Below are 14,485 nucleotides of genomic sequence, written 5' to 3'. Positions count from 1 at the left end.
ACTGTGGCTGACCTTGCCTGCTCATCAGCCAGCAGAAACAGACATCATGGACAATAGGGAACCAAGATCATTACTGAATGTGCAGTGGGGTCAGTATAGTGCCTCTCACTAGTTTTGGGCTACATTGGTCTACTGGCCTTTGTCTGCCTCCTCCTGGCCTTCTAGCCAACAAATGTCCTGATTTTAATGAAGCCAAACTAATCACCTTCAGTATGCTGATCTTCTGTAAGTGGCCTTTGTGCCAGCAGTACATTAGTTTTCCTGGAACTGATACTTGCATAAAGAAGGTATTTGCACTGTACTGAAGTTAAAGCACTCTGTTCTGTATTGCACCAAAGTCTTTTTTTATTCTTCTTCTGATGCCTGAGACAAAACACACATACACTTACAAAAAAACCAAACAAAACTAGGAATCAATCAAACAAACAAGAATAAATCTTGATGTCCTAATAGCATGACACATTGATCGATAGGAAAAAACATAACAGACTTAAAACAAAAGTGAAGCAAAATCTGACCAAGTACTGACCCTTTACAAAATGCGATGTATTTATCATGACACCATTCCCTAATGGTCAGATAAAATGAGATTGATCTGTCCATTTTCAGCTTACCTTACTCTAAGGAGGAGTATGTATTTCTGCATAAATAGAACAGAAATTTTATCATACTATCAGCTCATGAGCTCATTTGGTGCTACTCATATGACAGTCCAATAAACATTCATCAGAGCTCACGTGCGAGTGTGCTGCACATTGTGGGAATTGTTTGCTCTGTCACATATTATTCAGTGTGAGAAACTGTATTGCTATCTCTCGTGTTCATTCTGTCAACACATTTCTTATCTGTCCTCCCATTTTGAACCGCTCCAAAAATGAATCTGGTACCTAATTAGATTAACATGGTGACTCATACTATATCAAAAAAAAAAGACATCATCACACTTGCTTCTTCAATTTCAGAGGATTTTTTCTAAAACCCTCTAATCATTTGGTGTCCTATATAATGGAGGCAACGATGTGGGCTCCGGTGAATGGTGCTATTATGGAAGAGACCATTAGTTTCTGCTGCAGTTACTATGGTGCCCATCTCCCATGTGACTATTTCTCTTACTACATAATAGGTAAAAGAAAGAAAAAGCAACCTCAAAAGAGTTGGTGTGAGGAGCAGAGAACTACAGAAAGCTTTGGGAATATAGCAAAAGAAAGACCATCATCACAAAAATAGATTTGAGGTCATGGTGCACAATGGTTATACAGTGTGACAAATATATAGACTTACCTTCCTTACCTACTTCCTTAAAATAGTTTTTCATATTCATTACATCAATACATCGTGTCCTTTGATGTCATCGGTAACAATGGCGCATTTGAAAAAAAGTGGATAATAGAAAGACTGCACCTAACAATAAAATGCAACAGATCTGCATCTACGCAAAATGACTCTCAGAAGCTTTTATCTTTTAAAAATATAGTTTTGCACAAATATCCAGTGATTTGCACTTCCTCAAATGCAGGCAAGGGGTTTGTTGTGATTAACTTTTTCTTCTGTTAATCTGTTCTTTTTTATTATCCATATAATGTCTGAATTTTGTAGAACATTTCCCTTCTAGCAATCCAGGAAAGAGATATGACATTTTTTTTCATCTCTGCCAAATATGTTGCTTTGATGGCTTGTCTTAATGGAGTCTGTGAGACTAAAGGCTGATTGCTGCTTTTATTGCTTACAACCCTTTAAGTAAAAGTTTGCTGAGTATTAATCAACAAAGTCAGATTCTCAACAGTTCCAGCTTTTTGACATAATAACAGAGTATTTACCCAACTTTACAAACAGCTCCCTTAAAGTATAATGTAACGAACCGCAGCATCATGCTGTTACTTAATGTAGGGCTGCTGGAATTTATAGTGAATTTAGTCATACGTTTATCTCAAGTTCAGTCATTTCTAATACTTACAGTATATCTTATTTTAAGCACTTCATAATAATGATACAATCTTACTAATAATTATTCTAATCTCTGTCACTGTAAACTCTTGGGTAATCTGATAAACATTTAATCTGCATTTACCACATAACAAAAAAACCCCAAAAAACAAAGAGTGATAAATGATGAGAGTAAATAGCTGTACATAGAAAATAGCTGTATCTATGAAGAATTCATGCTCTCATCCTAACATTTTGTCAGTATTTTTATTAATGGATTTACTCGAATCCTGGATGTGTGCATTCTTCACAGTCACTTATATTTTTAACACCAAGCCACACTTCAAATTAATTCTGTATGTCTGGATATTTAAAGACCATTCATTTTATTGAAGTTTTCTCCTTTTAAACCAAATTAATTATTTAACCTTCCAATGGAGATTGTTTATTCTGGTTTCTTCAATTACATCTAGCAAACACAGTTATGATCTAAATGATTACTCTGAAATTAATCAGGCAGGCAGTGCACTTTGAAGAGGAGTTGTATTGGAATTTGCATACAGAGAAGATACAAAGGCTAAGTGTAAACAGGGTGTAGATTAAAAAATAGTTAATAAATGTAAATCAGTGAGGCACTTTTGTCTATGTGCCACTCCCACTCACTTGTTTTCCCTGTCTATCTCAAATGAATGACAGAGGCCCACCATTTCTCCATTTCCCAAAGTATTCCTCTGCCTTGGGAGGAACAACAGATCAATCAGTGTTGGATAATCAATGTTAGCTTGAGAGCAGCTGGGTAAGCCAGGAAAATGTCTAATGCTTTAGTTTGTTATTGTAAGGAACAGCCAAGCGTGATGTTTATATGTAAAGGCCCCAGGAGTAGGATTTAATTAACAAATGACAGCTGGGATTTCTAGAGAGCATACCTCAGATACCCTGGGCCTCATTATTCTATCTCAGGTCAAATCAGCATGGACACCATTGCCAAAACCCATTCATGTCTGGCAATGACTTGTCCTTCAAATTTCCACTGAAGATGTCAAAGAAGTGTGTAGCCTGAAAAATACAACTGTGGGATTGTAAAGAAAAAGAAGAAGAAGAAAAAATAGTGTTCATGCATTCAGTTAACAGGATAATGAACACGTAAAACCCATGTAGTCAGCACTGACTGGATGACCATGATTTGTGTCCATTATTTTGGCGGTGTTCTGATGATGGATGGTGTGTGTGTGTGTGTGTGTGTGTGTGTGTGTGTGTGTGTGTGTGTGTGTGTGTGTGTGTGTGTGTGAGACAGACACACTGAGACACTTGGAAAAGTTCTTAGAAAGAATAAAGGTATCTGACATTTCCTGATATGATAAACAGCAGAAGAGACAATTGACAGCACACTACCACCATCTGGTGGCAAAACATTGATGCCACCACTTGCATTTATTTACCAATCAAATACACACAACTGTTTGCTGATTAATTAGTTTAAACTATGTGAAAAATAGTGAGTGACTGTAAGTTCAGAAATAAAATTAATACAATGTTCTAAAATCTTTTGGATGTGGATGTTTTGGACATGAGATGTTTCCTTGTGTTCTTTTCTGGCCTTAGTAGAATTATGTAGCACTTGGGGGCAAAGATGCAGCCCAGCAATCCATAACTTGAGGCCAAGATAGCAAACACCTCTGTGACTGTGGAGTACTTTCCAGGAGAGCTGATGTAGGCAGGAATAAACGCTATCCACACAGCACAAAAAATTATCATACTGAATGTGATGATTCTGGCCTCATTGAAATTGTCCGGAAGTTTCCTGGCCAGAAAAGCCAAGACAAGACAGAGAAAAGCCAGCAGGCCAATGTAGCCCAGGACCAGAGCATATGCTAGATGGGAACCTTTGTCACAGAGAAGAATGACAATAGGGCTATCACGTGGCATTAGTTTTTGTGGCATTGGGGGAGCAACAACCAGCCATACTGTACAGATGATTACCTTTATTTTAAAAAAAAAAAGTACATGTTTAGTATTTCAACTTTTTAAAGAAATGTTCCATAATTATTCTTATCTTAATAAAAAGTAAAAATTCTTTACCTGGACAAGTGTACAACAGGTAATGATTATCCTTTGCTGCAAAGGCCCAAACCATTTTATGACATGACTGCCTGGAAGTGTAGCCTTAAAGGCAATTAGGACCACTATGGTTTTCCCCAGAATGCAGGCGATACAGAGGACAAAGGTAATTCCAAATGCTGTGTGGCGCAGCAGGCAGGACAACTTAGAGGGCTGACTGATGAAGATCAGGGAACACAGGAAACACAGAGTCAAAGACAAGAGTAGCAGGAAGCTCAGTTCAGAGTTATTAGCCCTAACAATGGGGGTGCTTCTGTGACAGTAGAATATGAAGGCCACAAAGCAGGTGCTGAAGATGCCAGTGAGGGAAATAACCATCAGAATGATTCCCATAGTGTCACTAAAGGAAAGGAACTCCATCTGTTTGGGGATGCAGGCAGTCTTCTCAGCACTGGACCAGAACTCTGGCAGGCATTGGATACACTCTATGGCATCTAAAGGAAAGACAGAAAGGCCTTAACTGCCATATTGTGACTTTTCCACAGCAAATGCACTGGGTAAGTCACATTGTAAACAGTAATGTGGCCAAATGGCATTTCCTCACCAGTCTGATTGCTAATCTCCCCAGCTGCACAAACCACACAATCATGGCAGCAAATAGGGAAGTTAGGTCTGATTGCTTTCCGGGTCCCTGGGGGACAAACATTGCTGCATACTGACAAGGGAACCTAAGGCAACGTGGAATCACAAACTACACTGGTCACATAATGAAAACCTGAATATACAAATTACAGTTCAGAAAATTGTTGTTGTATTCTGCTGAGACCCTTACTTTGGTTTGGTTACCAGTCCATAAAATGTTCTCTTCCTGGATTTGAAGTTTATGGTGTGAAGCTGCAGTTGTCTCATCAAATTTACCGACAGTGACAAAATCCATTTTTCCATTTGGCTTCAGCTGCCAGTTAACAAGGTCATACATGGCTCTAGGGTCACCATTCCCATCAAACTTTGTTTCGTCACCAAAAGTGTTGAAATATTTTACCTGTTTTATATAATGAAGCAGCTAGAAAAAAAGTAGATATGATCATTTGAGTAAAGTGACTTCTGTAAATTTATAATGAATTATTAAACAAAGTAGTACCTGCCATGGCTTTATACTGTCCATATCTGGACATGCTTGCTGAAGAAATGGTCCTTTTCCTTTCACACAGCTTCTCATAGCCTTGATTGCATGGGCAAGGGCATACACAGCGTTATAGACATTGTAGGAAATCCTTAGCTGTGACACATCTGAATAGATATTTGCTATGCTCCCCAACTCTTCTGTTCCAGAGCATGGAGGATTACCCTCAGTATTATATTTTTGATCTTCAGCCTCTACACCCAGACTGCACTGAAACACCTCTTCCCAGAAGGGTGCCAGGAAGGGATCATTACTTGCATCTGAGCTTAAGGGATTCAAACGAAGAAGGAAATCTCGCAATCCAGGTATGTCTGCTCGCCGAATGGCAAATCCCATCGAACCCTGGAGGATGTGATGGTACTTTCTAGGGGTGGAAAGAATGGCAGCTGTGCTCCAAGCCTCACTGGCCAGCCATTGTATCCCAGCAAGCTCCATTCTGAATTCATGAAAACATGTAGATTTGTGTTTTTACAGTGATAAAAAAACATTATAGACTTAAAGTCAGCAAATAAAACAGATGATACTGAGGACTTGTGGAAGAATCCAACCTGAGCACTTCATCAAACAGAGCTGCTGCGTCTTGTTCCACGGCAAACACCAGAATCACCCAAACCCCAGATGATTGGATGTTGGAAACAATAGATGATATCGTGCTCTGCGCTCTGTTCTTAGGTATAATTTCATGAAGAGCAACACAAGCACCCAACTTTGTAACCTAAGAGAGCAATAAAGAAGATAAATAACAGTAAATATCATTTTCATAGTTATTTTAGTAAGATACTCAAAGAAAAGGAAAAGAATGCAATTTTATTATGAATACCTTTATTTGTAATTGTCTGACTCACCTCATTTACAAAGATATTAGCCCCACCACGACCATAATCATCATCCCCTGCAATCACACCCACCCAAGTCCAGCCAAAATGCTTGACAAGTTGTAGTAGTGCATCTACCTGGCAGTAGAAAAAAAACCAAGACTAGCACAGAGAACCAAAACAAAAAACAAATATAAAATAAAACAACAACAAAAAACAATGCAAAATATATTTTTGTTTGAGTGTTGCAGTGAACCTGGAAGAAGTCACTGGGCATGGTCCTTAAAAAGGCAGGGAACTTGTTTTTGTCACTGAGACATGCACAGCTTGAGAAATAGCTAACCTATAAAAACAAAACAAACAAAAAAAATCCCATAAATTTCAATGTAAAATAAAACCTTGATGATGACCGGTATTGAACCTTAAAAGTCTGTTGGATTTAATTCACAGGCCTGACCTACCCTAGTGGTAATTCAAAAAAAAAAAAAAATGACAATAAGCAATGCACACTACTATGTCGATTACAGAATATTTTACAAGCTGTGAGAAACCTACCTGTGGCACATGAAAGACTCCCAAGAAATGAGCTACTACAAGAGACTGAGTAGAGCCCCCATCTCCAATCACTGCTGGTATGGACTCATGACAGACTCCTTGCTGGTGTGTATTTCCTGCTGAATTGTTCTCTGTACCCCTTAACTCTAATACAGCCTTTAGAGCCTGATGGGGTGTACTGCATGAATCATATATCTTATAGCCCAGTGTGATGTTGGGAAGGAGATTGCCCTTTCTGTTAATTTCCTCAATGGCAAAGATCATAGTTTGCATCCAACGGAATGTCCGAAAATTAAACCTGGAAGAAAACAGCAAGAAATTTACATTTGAGATGCACGGGTTGACTGGCCAGGGACTAGAACTGGATGATTTCCATTGTTCTGAGTCAGGACTGGTAACTGGCATACCAGTCTCACGTAGTCTCACGTCATGTACAACACATGCACAGTGATGCAAGCAAATAGTTACTTGTTACATGGTACCATGTTGCTAGGATACAAGCTCCTTTCTGTGAGAGTAGACACAAAGTTCACCAAAGCTATCAGGTAGGGGACTACAATGAAAATAATCCTGTCAACTAACATTTGTGACACTTAAATTATCTTAAAGATTAAAGATTTCTAACAAAGGCAATGTGGCACAAGCTAAAGCTAACAAGAAGTCAAATGGGTTGATCTAGTCACAACCCAGCAGCCTCAGTATGCACAAAGGATCACTAATTATAAGGAAAATAATGGAAACAAGTTAAAACAGAGGAAATGATCAGTGTCCTGTTATTTGGTCAATTTATAAACATTCTGGAAAATTATGTCAGCAACTGACATTTGTTTTGTTACATAAACGTGTTGCACCTGTGTAAAGCTGGGGGTACAGTGTGTGCATTAATTACAGTTAATTGTTCTTAAAATAACTTTATTTTCAGTTGGTTCAGTGAGAGAAGATTCTCCAACGTATTGCAGTTTGGGGGAAATTGTAAAGCTTAAGTTATTTTGTATCCATAATAAACAAAATATTTTGCATTAAAAGTTTATTTTTATTTGTACATGCTTTTAATTATAGCTCTTCGGAATCAGCAAAAATGATATTCCCAAGTAACACTATATTTCAACATCCTTAATGTGAAGTTCCAAACAGCAATGTTAAGGATATTTAAAGAACTCTTACCTCGTGCACTGGGTAGACGGAGGTGTAGAAGTGAAAGACAGACTGGGCTCCACCACCATGTCATGAAGGGAGAAGAGTCCTCCTAATATGATGTCCCCTTTTTTTTCCAGTGCAGGCAGGCTCATCGTGCCAGGAATTATCTCACATTGATCTTGGTACGAGTCATAGGCAAAAATCCCTGTCCACAAAAGACTAAAGAGGACAAGCCTTGCTCTTCTCCATGAAAGACTAAACTTTGTTAATGTCAGTGTCATCCATAAAGGGTTCATCCTTTCTGGAAAATAAATAACTATATACATCTGATAGTAAATTTTGCAAAACTTATAGAAATTTGACCATGACCAAAAAAAACTAATAAATTAAAAAACAGTTAACTTGTTAAGAAAAAGCATGAAGAATGCATCATTACATCATTAACTTATGCTGACACAAACACAACATTTAAAGAAATTTAACATACAGTATTTGGCCAACATAAGTTGATTAATATAAGCTCAATCTAGTAGTTAAAATACTTTCTATCAATCTGCTGTATCTTCCACCCCTACCAGTGGTGCACAAATAACTGTATAGTCTTTGGCATCAAGTAAGAGATGCTGCCCTGTATGATATATATGCTCTCTGTCTCATGCTGCAACTGTCAGATTGGCACTATCTCCCTGGAACTTATGATCAAAGGAAACAGAACATGAGGTTCACAACAAGTAACAACAACAACAAGGAACTGGGATGGGCACCTGACCATAATGAAGAAAGACATGAGCTGTCTCATGTCTTAGTGTTATGCCTGACTAGGTATTCATCCTTCAGGGATAAGGAAAGGCACATAGTAGTGCAGTGTTAGACAGGGCTTCTACACTACATCACACGTGAATACATTACTTTTAGAACATACACACAGCTGTACTTTTATCAATATAAAATACATTAAATTGACTTACACTGATTTACTCTAACCCTGAACCCTTTCTCCTACAATTCCCTAAACTTTTAAGGTACATTTAAAATAACCATAATTCAGCCATAATTTGATTTTTATGCTTTTAGGATCAACTTTCTAAAAAAGGAAGAACAGAAAGAAAATACTGAGTCACAGTTAAGATCTTTGTCTTGCCTTCCTCACCTCACCCCAACTGGCAGCCCCTCGCTGAGCCTGGTTCTGCTGGAGATTTCTTCCTGTTAAAAAGGAGTTTTTCTTTTCCAATGTTGCCAAGGCACTTACTATGATATGTAGGGGCGGTTTTTCTGTTTTCTTTGATTATTTTAGGAGTTCTCACTTGCAACATCGTCACCATTTTCTCTGCAACAGCTGGAGTTAAGCGTGTGAGAAATCGGGCAGGGCAAACTGTATGGAGATCGCACCAGGCTATTGGTTCTGAATGATTATGATTCACTAACATGGTGGCGAGAACAAAATAGACTGGTATGCAACACCGTTACCACACATTTCTGTCATTTGACTTTAACATTCCATCCTTGTACCTTACATCTCCCATCATAAATCAGACAGACACACATACATATATGCACATATATCATTATACACACACACACACACACACACACACACACACACACACACACACACACACACACACACACACACACACACACACACACACAGAGTTGCTAGCTCATATATAACAAATTAACTTACTGTTCCTCAGATAGATGATTTTGTTGGCCCTTACTGGACACTGACTTTTAACAATACATGAATGGATGGTTGTTAGTGGCATATGAAGGAATCCAGATGAGGGTTGATACCTTCATGTTTGAGGCCAGTGAAGTGTCATGTGTTGACTGTGAAGCAGACAGGTAAGACCCATATGCTGGACAAATGCGCAGTTCATTTCCCCAAATTTGAAGTGTAGACCGGTGTAGACTTTGTGGTCCCATATATCCCACAATTCATAGCGCGGCGGTGGGTGTGGATATTTTGTTTCGAAAAAAACGGCGGATGCCTGAAGCGTGGCCGCCAAAGAGTAAACTTCCAAAAGTAAGTACTGAATATTATGTCACTTATTTATGTGCGATGTATGTTTAATAATGAAGAACATTAAAACATTACTGTTGGCCACATGTTGGCAAATATATGTGTCATTAGTGATGTTTGTACTTTCAGCGTCAACTTGGTTTTAAAGCTTTTACTTTAAAATATACGCTGTTCAATAGTTGACTTAATCTTACAGAGAATGTGATGATTTTATAGATAATTAAAGTCAGTCATATATCCACAAACACAACAAGCTGAAAGTCAGTGATGCTGCTCGGTTTGCAGTCGTGAATATCACGGCACAAGCAGGATTCACTGCATTGTTAATGTTTGCTATGTTATATTGCTGCCTCTGTTCGGTGGTGTCGAGCCAAACAGACTTTAACATGTGTTTGAACGAGCTGACGTTTCACTCGTTAAGCTGAAAGAAAGATGCTTTAATCACAAGAATCACACATGTGTCCTGGGAACCAGGGGCGATTCTAGGATCAGAGCTTTGGGGATGCTGAGCACCCAGACAGCTGCGCAGCCAGGCAAGATAAACTTTACTCGTCACGATGAGACTTCTTCCCTGTCTCTGTCAGTCCCTGCATTCCTAAATGTCTCCAGTTTTCCCGAGTTCTTTCTGATTGTCTCCTTGGTGCATTTAAACCCTGTTCCTCCCTGTCCTCATCATCTGTTGTCTTCGTCTCCGTTATCAGTCATCATAATTTTACCATCTCTGTTCAAGTCTGCAAATTTCTTTATTAAATCATAAGATTCTTAAATTCATCAAGTCTCTCTGTGCCTGGGTCCTCGTCACAAAACATGACATCACTGTTTTGTACATCTTAATACAATTTAATCTCCAGACTTGTGAAAGAAAAGCAAAACACTTTTTTGAAAAGTCTGTAACAAAACCATCAAATCTAATCATGGTTATTTAAATGCTGCAAAAGAAGAATGGATTGGAATAAAAACAAATACATATCCTAACCTTAATTACTGGGGGAGAATAATGAATGATGCTCATAGTGAGTGATTTACTTAATCACTTTACTTTTTACATACACATTTTTAATGTGTATGTAAAATATAATACAGATACATAAAAATACACTTCAAAAATAGAAGTCCTTGAAATGTACAAATGTACAAAATATTAATTTAAAACAATTATAAAAATGGAGGCAACTTTGCCAATGGTACAATGTATACTATGTATGAAAAGATCTTTATTGCAGATACTACTATGGCTCTGCAGATGTTTTTATTTCATTTTAACCTATTTCGCCTCACCTTGAGGTTAGCACATCTGTCTATCACTTTTGGTGGTCAACTCTCTCAAGCAGTTTAAAAGTGTCTGTTTTGCCTGTCACTATTCCCTGTCTGTTTTCTTACCTGGTTCTTCCTGACCTTGTAATTTCTCCTCACGTTCCCCTCTTTCCTCTCTCCCTCTTTGGACTGACAATCATACACAAATAGATTGTATTCAATTAAATGAAAAAATTACATTAATATGAAAAAAAAATACTATTATGATCACTAATGAAAAAGTCCTCTCTCAGTGTACTTTCAACCAAAAGGCAAATAACCAAACTACATGTACAGCTGATAGAAGATATAAATATTGAAACACTGATCCAGTGAACTGCGTGTACTACGAAGCGTGCGGTCGCTGGATTGGGACACAGCCAGAGAGATGCAGTCAATACATACACAGGAGGAGATGGGGAAGTGGAGACAGCTGGGAACACAGCGGGGGCAAATCAGGAGTAACGACACAGGTGAAGCAAAGCTGAACATAATGCACAAGAGACACCGGCCACCACAATAAAACAGAAAGCATAACCACTGAGACAGAGACAAAGACACGAACTTGACATGGACAAGAAAGGTAAACAAACAGAGACACAACTGACTTCATGAGGAAGGACATGGGAGGAATGAAATCTAAAGACTAGATAATACAACAGAAAAAATAAATAAATATAAAACAGAGGGATTACAACTACAATAAGAACCAAAACCTGGAACAGAATCTTAACTGCAGAATATTAAATAAAACAAAATCAAAGGTCCAAACACATAAATGCTAGGTCGCAGACCCACAACTATGAAAACAGATTGTTTTATCTTTTCTGTTTTGGAGAAAGTCACTGCTACAAGTGGTCTGAAGTAGCTTTGGGTATTGGTCGCAATTGAGAAGGATGAAGATTAAATTCCACAGACAGATTAGTTCTGTCTCAGCATTAATGTGGGAATTGTAACCACACTTTTTCACTGATGCTTCCCTTTGTTGGATTTACCTTACAAGCTCATTTCACTGGACCCCGCCTGGTAGAGTGACAAATCAGTGACATGCAACACTAAATCTTGGAGAAACTCTAGGAGAAATTATATAAAAATGATGAAATTATATCTTTCTTGGGACGCCTTTCTAGGCTGCATCACGTTTCATGTGTGTTGCTCCTCCATATCGTCCCTCTGGTGACAGGCTGATTGCTGAAAGGAGCATAAATTGAAAGTTTCGGAGGTCTTGCTTAATTTACAGTCATCTCTGTCCCATCAGTCTGAGTCTGCAGATATTATCAGCTCGATAGAGAACAACTTGTTCATTTTCTTTCTTCCTTATTAGATGTCATTTTTGCGCCGTTATATTGATGTAAAGGGCTACAAACAACTAGTTTGATAATCAGCTAATCCAAATCCAATCTATCTATTTATCTGACTTCTTTTTCTCATCTTTACGTTAGGTAGTGAGGTTAGGTGTAGTGTAGTTTCTTTCTTTTGGTTAGGATATCTTGATCTAATTGGAGATAAAATATCTGAATTTCAGGAGCAGGACCATGCCTCCAAACATGCTCATTCCGGTTCTCATCTATATATGTCCCCCAAGTTTACATGCCCCACCGTCCCAGCCCTTTACAATTCGTTAACGTCTTCACTTCTATTTAGTACATGGGGATCTGCCAGGCCCGGGAACCTCCGCCAGTCCCCTTTGAGGCCTTTCCCAAACCGTAGCTCAATTTATGTCCAAGCCATTCACCTTTATCTACTAAAACGATGTAAAACCTCATATGAGGACGTGGGCCCAGCGAGTGAATCTATCTATCATGGAATGCATGTCACACATATCTAATTCCTTAGATTTGTTTGTCTGATATTTTCAGCTAGAACGATCTCTTTCTCAGCCTCATCCTAGAAGGGACATAACATGACAGTAAAGGAAACACTCTGGATTTAGCAGTCAATTTGAATTTAAAGTATTACCTGTGGCTTCAGCTTTTAAGTATAAGCTGGATTTGCAGAATGCCTGGAAGGTGAAGAGCTCAGAAATCAGGAATAACATTGAGTATAATAAGTGCAAAAATTACATGGCTGTATCGAGCACACAGAAGAGATTAAGAACATAGAATTACAAATTCTAGCTGGCCTGGAAACACATTTTCTCTGCTGTTCTAAGGAAAATGAAAATGATCCAGGCAATATGTATGCCTATACTCTACATGCACTCTGTTGGATATATATGGAAAAATAAAGAACCTCTGGTTGTGATATGATGGTATAGGGCTTGATTCACTATGCAGATCAAGCAATTCCTTGTTGTTTCTCACACAGTGAATATTGAGCAAAATTTCACTGCCTCTCACTGTCATGCAAAAATCATTTCCTTTTGTACTGGAAGAAGTAAGAGACCTGCGGCCTATTAGAGTCTTCAGAATATTCAGTCTCCAGGCTAATAGTCTGTTCAGAGAATGAAGGTTACTTCAAACTTTGCTGTTTGATTTTCAGCATTTTTAGCATGAATATTTTTTCCCACAAAATCAACTTAAAGCCAGTGGTGTGGGGCAACTTTTCTTATTATTATAATAAAATAATAATAAAGAATCAGCTGAATTAAGAGGCTTGAGCAGACAAAGTTAACTGTAAATATCTACACAGTGGGGATTGAAAATATGAATGAAAAATGAATCTGATGTGTTGACAAAGCAGCTGGTTAAACATATTCAGATAATTTCATAGATGCTACTTCGAAAGTGTACCTACTCTCCCATCAGATTACCGTCAAAGACCAGTGGTTTATCCATAATGTGCACGTGCAAATTACAAGAAAAACACAGCTGGCCTTTCAGCTTGTCCAGTTAAAGTAATTTTTAATGGAGAATGGACACGTCCCCAAAACAGAGAGAACTGGGTTTTTTCTGAGATTGACACAAGTGAAGCTGACTGCAGCCACAAGATGGCAGCAATATAAAGGATGGATGCACATGTTAATTGACAGGCGCGAAGATCTCTGACAGTGACAGCATTGTCTGAGATCAAAAGAAAGAGGTTGGTTTCCTATGGTACACATTATTATATATGTATTTTTAGACAGCATTGCTTGCCTTGCTTGTCCTGTCAGAATGCCACAGGAGTTATGGAAAATTTTGAAAATTCTTGTTATTAATTAAAATGGTAACTATTAAGCAAACTTCAGTTAAACACCACAACTTTTGATTTTCCTAAAATAAATCTCATATCTCAAATCCTATACATACTACAGGCTATAGTAAGAAGGAACAATTGGGTGGCATACACACAGTTGTACAAGCTATTTGGATAGAGCACCACTTTGCTAACGTTTGGAAGAAGACCCAAAATGTCACAATAAGAAGAAAGGGAAATTGGTTAGGATGTTCAGCAACAACCCAGGAACCACCAAGCCTGCCAGAAACTAGAAACTGCTGAAAAAGTAGTGTCACTGTCCACAAGAAGCCAGTTTTACATAACCATGGACTGAATGGTTCAAAATTGCCACTTTCAAAT

At 38.2% G+C, this 14,485-nt stretch overlaps 1 pseudogene across 1 annotated transcript; it reads right to left on the bottom strand.

Moving 5' to 3' along the window:
* Positions 1-3,459: 3,459 nt before the first annotated feature.
* Positions 3,460-11,612, bottom strand: LOC308400895 (extracellular calcium-sensing receptor-like; annotated as a pseudogene). The gene is made up of 11 exons: positions 11,389-11,612; positions 7,699-7,987; positions 6,535-6,832; positions 6,236-6,322; positions 6,010-6,117; positions 5,713-5,879; positions 5,123-5,600; positions 4,814-5,044; positions 4,586-4,709; positions 4,003-4,475; positions 3,460-3,903 (listed from the first exon to the last, which is right to left on the bottom strand). The product of its transcript is annotated as an extracellular calcium-sensing receptor-like (transcript).
* Positions 11,613-14,485: the final 2,873 nt, after the last annotated feature.

Source organism: Rhamphochromis sp. 'chilingali', assembly GCF_963969265.1.
Source record: "Rhamphochromis sp. 'chilingali' genome assembly, chromosome: 8".
In the NCBI taxonomy this organism is placed as follows: Eukaryota; Metazoa; Chordata; class Actinopteri; order Cichliformes; family Cichlidae; genus Rhamphochromis; species Rhamphochromis sp. 'chilingali'.
Note: the sequence above shows the minus strand (reverse complement) of the source record. Positions and strands in the feature narration are given on the sequence as shown.